Source organism: Xyrauchen texanus, chromosome 26 (assembly GCF_025860055.1).
Source record: "Xyrauchen texanus isolate HMW12.3.18 chromosome 26, RBS_HiC_50CHRs, whole genome shotgun sequence".
Classification (NCBI taxonomy): domain Eukaryota; kingdom Metazoa; phylum Chordata; class Actinopteri; order Cypriniformes; family Catostomidae; genus Xyrauchen; species Xyrauchen texanus.
Genome location: NC_068301.1, coordinates 30,064,904 through 30,076,483, shown reverse-complemented (window position 1 = coordinate 30,076,483; position 11,580 = coordinate 30,064,904). Strand labels below are relative to the sequence as shown.

General features: G+C 35.4%; 1 pseudogene; it reads right to left on the bottom strand.

The window, feature by feature from the left end:
- Nucleotides 1-4,300: 4,300 nt before the first annotated feature.
- Nucleotides 4,301-10,918, bottom strand: LOC127619664 (3-oxo-5-alpha-steroid 4-dehydrogenase 1-like; annotated as a pseudogene).
- Nucleotides 10,919-11,580: the final 662 nt, after the last annotated feature.

The following is an 11,580-nucleotide window of genomic DNA, read 5'->3' as shown; positions in this document are numbered from 1 at the left end:
AAGCAGTAAGTGTAGTATAGGCAGTATGCAATGCCATACATGTGCAAGATATTTATGTCATTATCTTTGAAGACATATTCACTATGCAAAATTGGCTAAAAGTTTGCACAGTACTGTATTTTATTTATACTTGCAAGCTTTTTCTTATATTTTAGTTAAATAAAAATATTAAAATAAAATGTATTTATATTTTATATATAAATAAAATATACTTTATACACACACATAGTATATTTTTTTTATATATTTTTATGTATAAATATATTTTATTTATACTTACAAGTTTTCTCATATAATGTATAAATATAAAATAAATACATTTATATTTTATATACAAAAACATAAATAAAATATATTTTAGTTATACTGTATATACAGCATATATAGTATATAATATATAAAAGAGCTGGGTAATTTAAAAATTAAATGTACTTATATGTATAAGTTAATGTAATTTAGTAGGTTTCTTTTAAGATACAATTTACAAATTACACATACTGTATAAATTCAAGTGGAAGCAATGTCCATCTGATAAATTAGTGAAGAACATGTAGTCTGTAATTTCAAATGTAAAACAAAATTCAAATTGTATTTGAATTCAATTATCCTCTTACTGCAAATGATTTCAAAATAAAAACATTGATACTTGAAATCATGTCACTGATTGAGTAGTTGAGCAAACTAGACAGCCAGTTGCAAAACTCACACTCTTTCAGTCGAAAATAAACCAACAAAAAAAAAAGCCTTAGAAAAGGACATGATGATAAATCACCATTTGACATGCTGAAGAATAAAGCTACAACTACAAGCTCCTCCCACTGTGATTATATAATGAGTGCTTTGCCTTCAGCTCACGTGCAGCATATGTAAAAGGGGGTGGGGGGTTCCGGGTGTCAGAACACTGACATCTCATGTGATCACTACTGCCACAGGTCATGCAGAGATCCACACAATTCATTTTGTGTGCTACTTGTGGCTTATGGTAGGGGTTGTGCTTGGTGCTGCAAAAGGTTATGTATGTGTGCCATGTGGTATGCAGGGGGATTTCATCATTGCCTTACCTGTGGCTATAGGATTATTTCCTCTGTGAACAGTCAAACAGATTGCTCATGGCCGACCCAACACCTCAAACAGTTCAAGACTGACAGAGAACTTCTGAAGGGAATGAACTAGAACAGAAAGTAAGTTTTGAATATTTAAATGTTAAAAAGATGAAAGATGCATTCTGTATAAAAGACACAATGCTATAAAATCTTTATTTCACAGTACTAAAACACAGAGACAAGAAGAACTGGATAAACAATTCATATGACCTTCCCATTCCACAGATAAATGAACATAAACCACTTTCCTTGCTGACAGAGCTGACACTCAGAACACATAGCTCTTACCATATTTGATGCATTATGCTTGAAGGTATTATGAGAGCCCACCTCAAGCAAGTCAAAACATGTCAGCATTAGTTAATGATGTTACGGATAAATATGTGCACTGATCAGCCACAACATTAAAACCACCTGTCTAATATCCACAGAACTGCCGCTCACTGGATGTTATTTGTTTTTGGCACCATTCAGAGTAAATTCTAGAGACTGTTGTGTGTGAAAATCCCAGGAGATCAGCAGTTACAGAAATACTCAAACTAGCTCATCTGGCACAAACAATCATCCATGAGATTATCTAATCAGCCAATCTTGTGGCAGCAGTGCAGTGCATAAAATCATGCAGATACGGGTCAGGAGCATCAGTTAATGTTCACATCAACCATCAGAATGGTAACAAAATTTGATCTCAGCGATTTGGAGTGTGGCATGATTGTTCGTGCCAGATGGGCTGGTTTGAGTATTTCTGTAACTGCTGATCTCTGCAGGGTTTTGTTGCATGATGTGTCATTTGTACAGACAAAATCGACTTTAGGCACTATGATAATGACAAATTACCCAATAGTAATGCAATTCATTGTTATCTACAAAATGTGCCTCAGTTCAAATCATTAAATGTAATTTGTTAAACCTAAATAGTTAACTATTGGGGCTAAAGTTTGACAAATCAATCAAAGGTTTATCATCTTCAGTACATTTTCAAATCGCCTCTTAAAAAGTTTAAACATTTTGGTCACCATTTAATTAGTGTTGGGTAATAATCTGGATAATGAATTCTGTGATTAGATTACATTACACTTTAAAATGTACATAATATCAGATTACATTCACTTTTTTTGCTTTACGTGATTACATATAGATTACATTGGGGATAATTTAAAAGATAAGTACATTTTTAAACAGTACCAGATTACATTTCAGAAGTAATCCCAACACAACTAGTGATCAGAATAATTTTTTTATTTTTATTTGGAAAAATTCATGCTGACAGAAGAGCAAATTCTGCCAGAACATTTATGATCAAATTTGTGTATAAGGATGATAAATGGTTCTGCTGATGTCAACACACCTGCAGTAGTTGTGATATGAGCCAACAGATGAATAATGTTTCTCTTTTTTGTAAAGAGCTGGCAGCCTGGACCAGTTGCCTCCAGTCGGACCATGATAGCTGCACAGTTCAAACAGGTCCATATTTTTCTAACACAAGGCTACAGTCTTGAAAGAGGGACTGAGTGATTCATATGTAGGAATCTTGGGTATGGATGCACCTGTCAGTTTGTTTTTATGCAATAATCTGTATCTCTTGTAGTTATGCTTTAAAAATGTAATAAATGTATGTGGCATAAAATGCAGTAAAATATTAGTATTTTACTTTGATTCTCGTATTTGTTCTCTGTCTCGAAACATTCCACAATAAGAACACTGTTTATATGGAATACCTTAATAGCAAAATGTGTCATTTCAGTGGAAGTGTTGTGGTTGGGCTTACCACAGGATCAGATCACAAACGGTATTAAAGCTTTCCTTGATTTTGGATAGTCTTCAAATTTAGCAAGCTACCACCTATGAAACGTTAAACCACAAACCCTGCTATAATGTAGGGCCCCCATAAACAAAGTCTTGTTGTCTTTAACCTGTAATCAGTTCTGAGTAACTCTGAGAAAAGAAAATCTGTTAATTGAAAACGAACAAATATAAGGGGTATTCCCTGACAACTTAACCACAGTTCATAAATTTCCCAGGTTTAATTTTCTTAATATTTTCTTCAAGAATATCAGAATATCACCCAAAAATAAATTATGATTTTCTCACCCTCATGCCATCCCAGATGTGTACGACTTTCTTTCTTCTGCTGAATACAAACAAAGATTTTTAGAAGAATTTCTCAGCTCTGTATGTCCATACAATGCAAGTGAATTGTGGCCAGAAATTTGAAGGCACCAAAAGCACATAAAAGTAATCCATATGACTCCAGAGAATAAATCCATATCTGCAAATCTATATGATAGGTGTGGGTGAGATACAGATCAACATTTTTATCCTTTTTACCCTAAATTCTCCGCTCTGCCAAGTAGATGAGATATGCACAAATAATGCAAATTGCCAAAATCAAAAGAAGAAGAAAGTGAAGATTTATAGTAAAAAAGGACTTAAATATTGATCTATTTCTCATCCACATATATCTTATCACTTCTGAAGACATGGATTTAATTACTGGAGTCATGTGGATTATTTTATGCTGCCTTTATGTGCTTGTAGGCTCTTCAAAGTTCTTGTCACCATTCACTTGAATGAACCTATAGAGCTGAAATATTCTTCTAAAAATCTTTATTTGTGTTCAGCAGAAGAAAGAAAGTCAAACACATTTGGGATGGCATGAGGGTGAGTAAATGAGAGAATTTTCATTTTTGCGTGAACTATCCCTTTAAATGCTATTGCTTTTTCTAAAGGGGGGTCAAAAATCACTTATGATTTTAGAGCTAAACTACAGGTCAAAAAAGGTGGTGGCATCATTGTATTTTTTTCCACAGAGATGGGTAGACCTATTACTAAAATCAGTTGAACTCATGCCCATGATGTGAGTCCCACAATTTGAAAAAACACTTTTTTTGTGTTGTTTCTCCAAATTTGGAAAGCCTTTAAGTCCATAAGTATTAGATATATCTTAACATCCTTTTAGATAATGGATCAGAACAAACTTTCCTTTTTGGTCTCTATAAATTATAGGCCCTATGTGGTGAAATCTTAGAGATATAGTGTGGCACACTCTAAGTGTGGTTGCATGCATAAATTAAATGCTACACATTTTCAATGGTTGAAAACCAAATGTGGGTCACATGGTATGAAGCTAGTTTTTCTTGTCCAACAAAACAAAGGTCTAAAGAACAAATAACGCAGAAACTAGAAATGCACCTCCTTTTTATTCACATAAAAACAAATCATGACAAAATCAGAATTTTTGAGGGTCCACAAATACATTATTATTAAGATCAAGCGACACGCCATGGTTCTTCAGTTAGTGCAATCTAGTTTTTGAATTTTTTGAAATGTTCATCTACAAAACAAAATGTTGAGCTGGGTCCAGTCCATTCTACAATCTCACCTAAGATGTTTGCTCCTGACCAATATTCAGCCATGCCCCTTACAAAAAGAAATACAGTTATGAAGAGCCACTTGAAAAGGAAGACAACATCAAACCATAAATTCATCCATTTAAGAAAGCAGCAAGAAGCAAACAAAGTCTATCGGGTTGGACAGAGATTGCTGTTGCATCACATGTCTTATTAAGTGTGAAACCATCTTAGCAGCAAGCTGCCTGGTCTATTATGTCAGAACTAAAGCATGTCACATCATCATGTCACCATTATCAAATACAACACCTCATCATATGTTTGAAATAGAAAAAACAGCTTCTTGATGTTAATGACTTTGACATAGCGGAGTCACTGAAATCAATTTCCTGTGGCCAGACAGTGTCATCAGCAGGCTGAGGAAAATTCACTTTTTGTTAAAGGCTCGATGATTCAGTTTATCTCTGTTTTGCAGATGGAGAATTCTAAAAAAAAAAAGCATACTTTTTTTTTTTTTTGAGACTATCCAGTGAAGTGTTGATTTCAGACAGCTTTGAAATATGTACACTACAAGAATAACAGATACTTGCATTTACATGTTGCATAGACTGTCTGTATATTTGAAAAGAGCGATAGAAGCTTATGTCACTGACTATTAGGATCTCTGGAGGAGGGTCGTCCTGACAAGTTGCAATGAGTCATGACCATAAAGGGCATCTATTTTTTTTCTTTCATAGTTGAAGCTAGAGGGAAACACAGACTCTTCATAGTGATGTATCATAGTTCAAACCTGCACTGAAGAGGACACCCGAGGACTGCACACACATTTGACCTGAGCAAGTTGCTTCACTTGTAGGGCACCTTTTGTTGGCAAGCTTACATTTAAATAACATATGTAAAAGAAAAGTTGTTGGTTTAAATAATTCAGTTATGGACATTGGTTTCAAACAATGAAAATGAGTTTCTTTGATATAAAATTAAAATGCAGTCTCTACTCAAATACTTTGTTTAGCAAAAACAAAAAGAAAGCAGCAATATGCAATAAATTATGCAGACAATACACATAAGATCAGAATCACTTTTAAAGGGTATTCTAGGCAGAAACTATATGAAAATTAAAAGTCAGACCTTTATACTGTCTCTGTCTGAAACCACTGATCTGGAGTATGGGTCCATTGAACTTTGTTCTTTTAAAATTTTGATTATGAAAATATTGTGACACATAAAAACGTAATTCTTAAATCTTAAAGCTACAAGCCATGTGCTAAGGCAGCAGTACTCTGGACATTGTCTGGATGTCAACACATTTCTTGAAGACTTTGCAAACCATATGTACCTGTGTCATACCATATCATGGCACTCATTTCAATTGTCAATGTAACATTTCTAATGGACAATAATCTCCAACTCCTAGATGGTATTGATAATCTCTGCGAGCTGTTTTCTTACCTTTAGTTATCTTATAGCCTGTCTCTCCAGGCTTACAGAGGTTCCTGATTATATGGTCAGAGTGAATGTTAATGATCCGTCCCAGAAAACACAGGCAAGACCCTGAAAGAAACAAATCACTCAAACATTATTTCAAGACCTAGCTATAGTTATGACACTATACATGGCAAGAAAGATTACTATAGGGTTCACCATGGGTAAAGTGAGGGAATATAAATAATGACTGGCAGCTAATGATCAGTCATCCATGAGAGGTCACCTAGAGTTCAGGGACTTTATGATCTCATACACTTCTATGTGCACTTGAATGCATTACACTCTCTCTCTCTCTCTGTTTCAATAGCTCATTTCAAATAGACCTGTGGTGTGACATTAAAGTTTAAAAGTACAAATATTCCATGTAGTCCCATAAAAAAGCAGTATGCATTATAATTGTGCAATATCAAGCTAAATGCTGTTTAAAACATTTTTGTTATTTAAGTATTTTAGGACTTATACATTACAAATGCTGTCCGACCTTTGACAGATTCAGATTTCGAAGGGAGGCTGTGTGATTTCATGACTGCATACATCAATCATAACGACAGTGTGTTGCTACCAGTTACAGCATGATAATAAAGTGCACAAAATGAACATGATTAAAAAGAAAGTGCACAAAACTCGCACACCGTTTCTGACGGTTATACTTGGATTTAATCTAAGCGCAAACATGACATTTAGTGTAGAATTCAAAGTTATTTTAGTTGAGTAGTCTACGTCCTTCTCATCTGTGTCACTACTTGCAATATGATAGCCAGTAGCAGTTCTTGCTTGTATGGCACCCTGGGCGAGAACCGCCCCCCCAAAAATAAAAGTTGCCACCCCCAGCAAGATGCCGCCCTGGGTGGTTGCCCATGTTACCCATGCCTAAAACCACCCCTGTTGAAAGCAGACATGCTGACGTAGTCTTGTCCATATAAATGCGCTTTAAAGCCACACAGAGCAAAGTTTAAAGACCGAAACATACTTCACGCACGTACACAAATTATGCAGACGCGAGAGCTTGGCCAACGCATGGCCAACACGTTGGCCAGTTGTACATACATTACATGTGCTCTTGCATTGCTCTGGCATTTACAAACCTCAGACCACAAGAGGGCTGATTTTTTAGCCATGACCACGAAACCAGTGCTGCATCCGAAACCAGGAAAATGCTGCCTTCGGAGGCTGTATACAGAGGCAGGATGAAAATAAGGTGCTTTTCAAACTGTTCGAAGACCAGTTCCTTAATAGTTCCATTCATTAAATACAGCTGTCAGTTGAGCCATTAACTGATTAGGAAGCAAGTCAGCTGCCTACGTTTTCAGATGCAGCCCGGATGTGGTAGATGAGTCGATAGTTGAGGAGAGGGGAGAGACATGGAGAAAAACAAGCTTGTTTGAATGGACTAGGGAGAAAAACTCGTATATATTTAAAAAAAAGATTCAACTCAAATTGCTGCTCGAGTCCGTTATGACAGTTGTTGATTGAAAGTAGAAAATATGCTCTAGCGCCCCTTGCAATGCTAAAAATACAGCGCGTACTCGTGCTATTAATTGAGCACAGACACCAGGGGCGGAGCCAGTAGTTTTTCAAAAGGGTGGCCAGGCAGGGGCAAGAAATCAGTCTGTGGTGGCACAGAAATGTATTTTATATCGTCGGACTGTGGGGGCGGGGGTGAGTGGATACAATGACACCCAGGACGGAGAGGTTTGGCGACCTTGGTGTGCGCACATGTTAAGTTTGTACATTTGTACAGAGATGATTTCACCTCTAAAGAACTAAATTGTGCCAATAAATTACCCAAAATTTTTACTAAAACAGCAATTGCGAGTGGGATGGCCAATGGGGTGGCCAGGCTACGGTCAATGGTGGCCACAGCCACCCCTGGCCACCCCTTAGCTCCGCCACTGACTGACACATTTCACAATGCAACGACATGTGAAATCGAGCTTGTGTAGCAAGGTGCATCAGGTGCATTTTCTCCAAATGTGTAAAAGCTTCATGAACACTCAGTTTCCATCGATCTTGTGAGTTGTAACACCTTCTCTTGATTGGTAAACTTAAGGTAGATCGCAAAATCGGCTAGTTCAACCACACACACCTAACAAATTCAAGCCGACAGCACCTGCATTTTTTAGACATTTTAAAAAAATAATGGAGAGGTCGTGAGCTGCTCATAATTCCTCTCACACAATGCGAGCTGCGACCACATAAGCACCAACAATTTCCACGCAATCTCTCTCAACTGGAAAAAATCGGTCAGGAGCTCGCATTACAGCCGAAAATTGCACTGTGTATGCCCGCCAAGCAATCTAGAGACAAGAATCCTGACACATGACAATTTATTTGTGTGCTTTGACCAATGGAGTCTAAAATGTGCAGCACCAGTGGGGACGGGATCTATTCTGGCCTTTGCCTCTGCTCTCAATACAAAACAAACCTAAAACTCAGATCTTAGACAAGTGTGCAAATTGTCCTTCTATCATGTTAAAGAAATATTCTGAGTTCAATACAAGTTAAGCTCAATTGACAGCATTTGTGGCATGATATTGTTTGCCACTAAATTTGTTTTGACCCTCTATTTCTTAAAAGAAAAGCAAAAATCTTGGTTCCAGTGAGGCACTTACAATGGAAGTGAATAGGGCCAATTTTTATGTTTATTTACTCACTGTTTCAAAAGTATAGCTACAAAAACAGTATGCATGTTGACATGATTTTAGTGTTATAAAATCACTTAATAAACTTTTCTGTGTAAAGTTATTTTACACCTTCGTTGCCATGATGATGGCCTGAAACGACTTTAAAAATAAATAAATTTTTTTTAGAAAAAAAGAATTTTAAAGCTCAAATAAAACATGAGTTTTAAAAGAAGAATTAATGTAAGCACTTTTATAAAATTATAAGCGTCACATTTCTGTCTTTAAACCCTCCAAAAATTGGCCCATTCAGTTCCATTGTAAAATCCCTGCTGTAACCTCGATTGCTTGCCTTGCTTCTTTTTTGTTTTTGTTTTTTAAGAAAGGGATGTATGAGTACGTGCTGTAATCAACATTGTGCCAGTAATGCTGTTGATTGAGCTTAACTTGTATCAAACCTGGAATATTCCTTTAATAATAACTCTATGTGCTGAAATAGAGTGCTGAATACATATAAAAATATGTGCTGAAATAGGGATTTGTAACCAGGGTCGTAGCAAGGTATTCTGGGACCCCGATTGTATATTGGGTCAGGGCCCCTTTCCTATTAAAAAAATGAAGTTTAGAATTTGTTGTGGGCCCCTAGAATTGTTACCACATTTCACCCCACTAGTTACAGCCCTGTGTGTAACCCAATCACATGAGTATTCTGCATAGTGACTCGGGTATCTTGCTTGCAGGTTGCCATTATAGATGCAGAAGACATGCGCCAGGGCGAACGAGATGAATGGTGTTGATTTCCTCCTCAAAATAAAAATGGTAAATAAGGGACCAAGAAGTAATACATGTTTACATCCCAGTCTAATAATTTGTATATTGTATGTAACAGTAACTTGCAAGAGTATATCAGACTACTGAACATACAATCTTCCCATGTCCATACATTCATAGAGATTTATTTCAAGGTGACAGCTTTGAATATAATGGCAAAAGAACATGAGCAGAAGTCGGTTGGGCAGGTGTGTTAACTTTACACTGGAAACTCAAAGGGACTAGAAAAGCAGTCAGCTCCAGAACGAAACAGGCAAATTTGACATTCACAGGAAACCCATACCTGCTGGATGCCTGTCTGCCATAGGGAACGTTTTCAAAAGAAATCAGAAACGAAAACGAAAGCCAAGAACATCATTAAGTAGGATAAACAATCCAAAACGAACACTTCTTCCTTCTCAAAAGAAAATAATGCATAGAGAGTATAGCGTCCATGGTTGACAATTAAAAAAATCAATACATGAATAAACAGAATTCCTTAATATCGTATTTGCGGAAGTGTTTATGTAACGTTTCTGTGTCTCGTGCAGGCTTTACGAAACAACTAGAACGCCCTCCCCCTGAGCAGTGTAAGGCAATCAGAGAAGAGAGTGGGCGGTTCTTCTGTGATATGTTGATTCTAGCTAATAAATAAACCCTTTATTCTAAGTGCCACATCACACACGTTTTTTTATTTATAAAATGGATTAAAAGAGAATATTTTGTTAATGTGTTACTGTTCCCTTCCAAATGCTTACATTAAGAAAAAAAAAAAAAAACAAACATATTTATTGTTTTTGAGCTCAATTTTCCAGCACTATATACAAATAATTCTGACATTTAAGAATGCAAAGGTTGTCAAGTCTGTTAGCTATGTTGATACCTTATATCTTCACCTTACATTTTTGGAGGACTGTCCTTTTACACAATTATTTTAGGTAGATTTCTGTAATTTTATTAATGACTCGTTTGCTTTTGGATTTCTCGATGATGTTTAAGAAAGTACTGTTTGTTTGTGAGTATTTATTTATTTATTTTTACTGATGTTAGCCAAATTTCACATCTATGGTGGGCCAAACCTGAGAAAGTGATAAGACATAAAGCTCATGCGTAAATTATTATTCAACTTAAAGATAATGCTAAAATAAAAATGGATGGGGAAAAAATGCTAAAAATGAAATACCAAGGCACATTTATTTATTTATTGGTAATTTAATGAGTAATTTTAAAATTGGACCCTCTCCATGTAGAATAAACCCGATTTTATAAGGTTATGAAATGACTAGCGTCTTCATCTCATGTAAGTTTTCATGACTTTAGATGTATGTTTCAAAATTACAATTAATTTCTGTTGAAGTAAAACTTTTTAAATGAGGAAAAAATACTTGAGTGCATTTTAATTATTCCTAAATCTCATTTACATTTATTTATTTATTTACATTTAGTCATTTAGAAGATACTTTTATCCAAATGCTGGGCCATGTATTTTTAAATATTTAAATAATTATTTTACTATTTAATTTTGAGTACTTTGGCCCTCCAAACGCATCACAGAAACAAATTCAGTAATCAAAAGCCCTTATTTATTTTTTTATGAAAAAGAAATCAAGCAATACATCTAAACTTCTTCAAAGAATACCAAAGCTCTTAAAGGTACGCTCAGTTTTTGATCATGTTGTCTTAGCCTTACACTGACACCTAGTGGCCTGGATGCAGCGTTATTTAAAATCAGTAGTTTTCAGTTACAGATGTCACTAAAAATTCACAGTTCACAGTCAGCCATGATTCATTTAATCCATGATAGTGTTCAATAATAGGGTGGTTACTGAGATAAAGGGAGTAGTATTCAGCTGGTCATGTGATTCTAGCCCGCCATGCTTTTATAAGGTTACTGATGTGACAGGAGTCTTCATCTTTTGTGATTGGTTATGATTTTACACATATTTTTCAAAATTGCTATTCATTTCTTAAGGAGTTAAAGTTTTTAATGAGGAAAAAGTACCGAGTGCACCTTTAAGACTGTATTAAATTATTTTTGTAAGTGTTGATACATAATATTTTACGTTTATGCCTGCTTTTCTCTTTTTTTTCTTTACTAATGTACATTATTTAATGTAAATTTGTTTACCTCTATATTTTTTGTTATATATATTTGACATGCACTGTATAATAATAATATGTATATATTTGTATTATTTTATTTGATTACTT